Below are 6,601 nucleotides of genomic sequence, written 5' to 3' on the forward strand. Positions count from 1 at the left end.
CCTTCAGATGTGGCTGGACTGCACTCAGTAATTGCTGGAAATATAAATACTACAGAAGCATTTGATAGCTTAATTTTAATAACTCTTGAACACCTGCTCTCCTAACTTGGGATCTAGGCTGAGAAGACCCTACAGGTTCTGGGTTTTTTCCTATTTTTTTCTTTACAGTTACAAAAAGAGAGCTCTGGAAATAAGAAATGACTCAAGTACCTTTTGGAAGTTAGAGTGGGTACACACCCTGCTGCTTCAGCACGGGGCTAGCTGATATGAATACTTCGTAGGATGTGGCTTTAATGGAGTAAAATAGATACTTGTGACTAATTTATTGGATGGGAGAACAGGAAGGGATTTGTCTTCTCTTTATGGCCCAATTACGAATGAATGCAAAACTTTGTTGATTGCCTCATTGAATTAGAGAACAGATTGTGGAAAGTCTGTGTTGTTCAGGCTGTGTTCATGGAGGCTGTGCATAGCATACCTGACAAATGGGTACAGAAGAACTTAGCTGGCTGAGAGTCAAACATGGCAGGGAGGACCAGAGACAACACACTGGACCAAGCATAAAAGGCAGCTACAAATACAACCTATCCTCTTGGGAGTTGAAGCTGTTTGCTTTAGTTGTTCCCATCCTAGTAGGGAAGTTAGGAAAGTGCTAAAAATATATATAAAAGAAACTGAATCTTTCAATACAGAACTGTCATGCCACCATAAGACATTTTCTGAATTCTCACAAAACTGCTTTACTGTGATGAATCATTTGACTAGCATGTAAATATGGTCTACTATAAGACTCAGTAGCTGCCTCTGGTGCTACACATGTTTAATCCCAGCACTGCGTAGGAAGAGACAGGCAGATCTCTGTGAGTTTGAGGCAAGCCTGACCTAGAGTTCCAGTCCAGCCAGAACTACCCTGCATCAAACAAGAAAAAATTCACAAATGACTCAGTGCAAATAAAGTGTGTGGCTTAAAATAAAGATTGAATGTCTGCCTAAAAGTAAAATCTGTAATATTGGTTATAGATGTTTTCAGGAATGATTAGTTTTAATTCATTTAAAGTAATATCCTTGCATTACTGATATTATTAATCTTTACAACATACATGTACATGAAAAAATTATTTATAGTCCTTGACCTGAATTAGAAGTCCTTTCTATTTAGAGTAAAGCACAGAGAACACATTTTAGATTTAATGTGTTTTTTATTTTCCTTTTATGCCATTATTAAATTCAGCTGCAAAGTAAGAGCTAAAGCCATTTCTGTTACTGTAATGCCTTTCAGCAACCTCGTTTCTCCACTGCAACATATTTTTGGACTGAGATATGGCTCAAAAAGCACACATACAAACATAACAGAAGTTTACTTTGATATAAAATGAGAATTACATATTTAAGGAACTGCTGTACATTCTGGAATCTTTCCAAAGGTAAATATGCATTACAGTCATGTAGAGAATTTAGAATTGATTGCGCTGGGTTGTTTATAATCCAAGGGCTTAGTCATATTTACAGATTTGGACTCGACACTTAGAGATGGATCAGCACTATGTGAGTTATGTGAATGATTATCGCATCAAGCTTAATTAAGCATTTTATTAACTTTTTGCTTGCCTCTGCTTTCTTCTACATGATTTATTTCAGGAAACAGAAAACTTTATCCTGGAATAATTGTAATAATTGTTTGGGTATACACTTATATTATATGTATATGTGAATGCATGCATACAGGTGTGCGGTGGAGAGAGAGGCATAAGAGATAGATGTCTGAGTCTACATATTTATAATCTTTCTATACAGTTCTCCAAACATAAGAAGATAATGCTAACTTTTATTCCTGGACACGGGGAAAATCTTTTATACTCTTTTCTACAGCAATGAAGAGGCACTTTATCAGCATTTCTTAAGAGTACCACAGACTTTACTCGCACATAGACTTACAGAATGGCACACAGTGTACCAGGTTTTCTACTTTACTGTTTCACAGCTTAGGCCCCACTCTACCTCATTAGTGTCTTTTTCAAAAGGTCCCAAAATTAATCTTGTGGAAACAATGTAAAGATGTGACTGTTATCAGACTGAAAGACCTGTGAGTCCTCTCTCCCGTTACAGCCCTTTCTCGGGAGGGAAGACTCGCCGGAGGCTGAGAGGGAAGTGGCGTCAAGAAGCTGGAAAGTTATGCTTGACAAAGTGAAAAGATAACATGTCCCCGTGTCTCTTTCCCCTACCCCTTTCTCCTTTTGCTCCTTCCACTCTTGCTATAGTCCTATATTTATCTAGCTAGTTAATTTTGAGGTTGGATCTTACTATTTAGTGCATTAACTCCAATCTTGCTTCATTCTCCTGAGGGCTTGGGTTACAGCCACGGGCCTACTTTATTTTTATCTTGCACATTGTTTGTGAAGAATAAAATCAATACCTTTTTTCCTCCAGTATATTTACTAATGGTTTCTTTAAAATATTTTCTTTAGTTAGCTGAGCTGATCCAGACAAAACCTTTTTATTTTTATTTTATTTTTTTGAGAAATAACCTCAATGAATCTAAATATCTGTAATTCATCATTTTGTTTTTATCCACAGATGCTCAGAGATGAAGAACCAACTCCATATTATCTCCCCATTTTGTGTTAAATTGTAGTTTTAGTATAATTCTGAATACATATGTAGATAAGGAGGAAAATTTTATAGTAACTTCCAGTGCATTTAAAATTTAATTAAGCTTATGTTACACAATGTAAAATGCATTTTAGATATGCTTTGTCCTTAATCTTTAGGATATCCCTACAGAGTGCACATGTGCAGTAGTTTGGAGATCAGAAAGCTAAAGTCTAGAAGGGCAAAGCACATTTTCAATGTTATGCCTTAGACCCTCTCTGTCTCAAAATCAATACCCAGAGGACTCAGACTCAAGGCAATGTGGCTGTCAGTTTGATGTGACCTTGGCTCTGGTTTTATAATTTGGGTATCTGCTCTATTCTTGAAAGCAAAATAAAACAAAGTATCTCACTTGGTGGCATGAGTACCTGATCCCTAATCAGCAATGCACACAGCCTTTTATAAAGCTGATCTATTCCCTAGAATTTTTCTTTCTCATGCATTTACTCAGAGATGCCGAACTTGTCCACTTTTCTTATTGCTTTAGATCTTTTGAAGGTTATTGGTACCAGGGCACCCGAGTATCTCTTGTTTCGTATTCTTTGTTTCAATAAATTTAGCTTATTGCATATTGTTCCTCATAGAATTTTGTAGTATCACAGAATTCCCAAAAGCCTAACTATACCAACATGAATCAAGGGTGTAGATGTTTCTTATAAAGGAAAACAAGTGGAGTCAATAAGAGTTATTGGAACAACAGAAAAACAAGTAAACAAAAATAAAGCTCATTGCATTTCCTCTACTCCTCCACACACACACAATAAATAGCGTCAAAATTGTTTTTGGGAAAAAAAAAAGCTTTGTGCTTTGCTTTAGATTACTAAAAACAATTACTAAAAACAGTGCTTTTAGTTTTCTTAGTTTCCTTGGGAAGTATAAAATTCCATGTCTTATTAGGTGATTTGGATTTTAATTTAAATTACTACTTTAATCACTAATAACAGAGAGATTTATTGTAACAGAGTTAGAGTATGTGATACGTTTAACACATATTAACCACTCAGTAATTTTATGGCTTTTAATGGTGAATCAGTGGAGGGTATGTGTGAGACAGGTCACATGTGTAAAATGCCTGTAAGATAAAAGAGACTCAAATAGATGTCTACAATGAAGTATGGTTTATAAAACTACTTCATGTGTTTAAATGTAAGGACATTTTGTGAATGAAGCCAGTGAGACTAAATTCTTCTTCATCATGTAAGCCATTTTCTAATGGTTTTTAATCAAGCTTTCTTCTATATTGCAGTTCCGTATTGATTCCTTCTTCCCACCATGTCTCTGGAGAATTCTCTGCTAGGCAAACAGAAAACAACAACTGGATTCATCATAATAACTTTTTGAGGAAATCCTTATTGCCTGTGAACATCTAAGAAGGGGGCTGAGTTTAGAGTTGTTAATGTCAATAGCACACAGTTAGAAAGTGACTTTGGATTGATTTATTTGGGCTCAAACCTTGGATTACTGGTAGTAGACTCTATTATGTGAGAGCTCTTCTGGCGAGTCAAACCTGCCTAAGTAGTTGCTCATTAATAAAATTGATACACATAAAATCACTGTGGGACAAACTGCTCTAAAGCACAGTGATTTTGCTAAAAGTTCAACATATTGATTCTGCTATAACATTCTCATTGACAATAATGCCTTTATGATTGGTGTAAGTCTATCAGAACACATTTCTAGAATTCAGCTGTTTGATTTGAGGTCCATAACAAGTAAAGAGATTGAATACTAGATAATTAAACCTTTTGCTTTAATAACACCACAAGTAAATAAAAAGAAAGCTAGCTTAAAATACCAACACTAAACAATTGCATAATAGAATGAAGAAACAAAATGTAGTAAATATAAACATTAAATTAGTTTTGGAAAATCATAAATTATAGTTTTGTGCTAAAGTGGTCTCTCCAGCTCACAAATAGGAGTTAATACAGTAGGTATTGCATATCAGTGACTTTTAGTTAATCCAAATGCTCATGTATAAGAATATATCTCATTATTTAAGTTTAAATGTACCCTGCTCTGATAGTAGGTATGTAGATGCTGATCTATGCATACATTTCCATACTAGCTTTCTGTGTTAAAATCCATTCCTACCCTAGTTTTACAATAAGGCAATAGCATTGATTAATTATTTATTTGGAGATAATTCATTCATTCTGGGGAGACTACATCTATGATCAAAAGCAACAATCATAATTATGCAAGCAGCGTTGAACAACCAATGCATTGGAATTAGGAACTGACATAAAATAAAAGGAGCCTTAATAATTGTAATTGGAAGGAATGGAGATATCATCAGACATTTCATTGCAAAATTCAAACCAATCTAATTATTGGCAGTATGTTACACCTACAACTCATAGCAAGAAATTTGGAAAGCTTCTCAAAATATATCTATTAATTACTTGGCTTTTATGGGATGAATTTTAGGTTGGAAAAGCAGATGCTCCAAGTGTGGAAAATGCCATTTTCCCTAGTTATGGTTAATCTGTCTCGATGGGTATATAATGGGTAGAGCACAGATGACTCATCTGAGCCTGGTTTGGATCATATAACTGGTAACCATCAGGGAAATTATCATGGTAGATAAACAGAGTCTATTTTATCAAATGATAATACCTATCCATAAACAATACCTTTATATTTCCTGTCAGTATTCTTTAAGATGGAATATTAACCCAGATCTTTTGGCTATTTTAGCACCACCATTTTTTAAGTGAACTGAGTAACTGGCCATGATGATTTACAGTCTCACTTACTGTGGTCTCCTTAGTGTTGCCTTACCTTCAGAGACAGTGTTGCTAAAAGTAAATCTAATGTGTGTGCAACTGTAAAAATACTTAAAATTATTTCCTCTTATATATTTTATGTACAATATCTCATTTGATATTTACCACTCTAAGCAATGAATATTTTATTAAACTACATCAACATAAAGAAATTGAAGATTATGGTGCTAGAGAGATGGCTCAGAGGCTAGGAGTGCTAGTTGTTTCTTCAGAAGAAACATGTTTGATTCCTGGCATCCACATGGAAACCTGCAACCTCCTGCAACTAATATTGCAGGGGATCAGACATCATCTTCTAGCCTCTGAAGGCACCAGCTAAAGATGTGGTACACAGACAGGCATGCAGCCAAAATACTTGGCACAGACATTTCCTAGGGGAACATTTCCAGCAAAGATGAGCCAGCTATGATGGCCTTTCTGTTAGACTCTCTGTGTGTTACACGTGTGTGGGGCTATTAACACAATGATGTGCCCATGTCTTTTCTGAGAAAATCGCTTCTGTATCCTCTAAAGAAGTTCTAAATGGACTACCGCTGCTTTCGTGAAGGTAACCTTAGTTGACTATACTTGGCAGTCTTCTCTATATACCTTGGAGATTGTTATTTGTTGGGAGCAGTGAACCCCCAGATCCTGAATTTCTGGGAAACAGCTTGTAATGCTTGCAGCTGCTCTGAGCACAAAACCCTAGGGAGTTCCTGATGGCAGGGGAGCAATTTCTTGTGGCTTTAGCTGGGGCGTGGCTACCATATATAAGCTGCCTCTGAACACCATAAAGGGGCATTCTTGGGGCGTTCCTGTTTCAAGCATGACCCATGTCTCTGTCTGTATGTCTTTGTGTGTTTAAATCTCCAGGCCCTTGTCCGGCTCGCAAATGGTCCTGTAGTGCAGGCGCCTCAATACAGGAGTAGTGGCTGGCAGTATAGTTATCTGCTCCTATGCAAACTCAAGAACAAAATAATTAGAACTACAAGAATTCAGAAGTGGCTGACAAGGTTCAGGGGGATAGGAAAATTGGCAGCACATCAGAGCACAGAACTCCTTTTACAGCAAACTTAAACTTTCTTAGAAAAATAACTTACAAGATAGAGGAATATATATATATATAGTAAAAATTCAGCCAAAAGAGTTAGAATGACATATTAAATTTCCAGATGATGAGACAA

Source organism: Microtus ochrogaster (genome assembly GCF_000317375.1).
Source record: "Microtus ochrogaster isolate Prairie Vole_2 chromosome 14 unlocalized genomic scaffold, MicOch1.0 chr14_random_1, whole genome shotgun sequence".
Classification (NCBI taxonomy): domain Eukaryota; kingdom Metazoa; phylum Chordata; class Mammalia; order Rodentia; family Cricetidae; genus Microtus; species Microtus ochrogaster.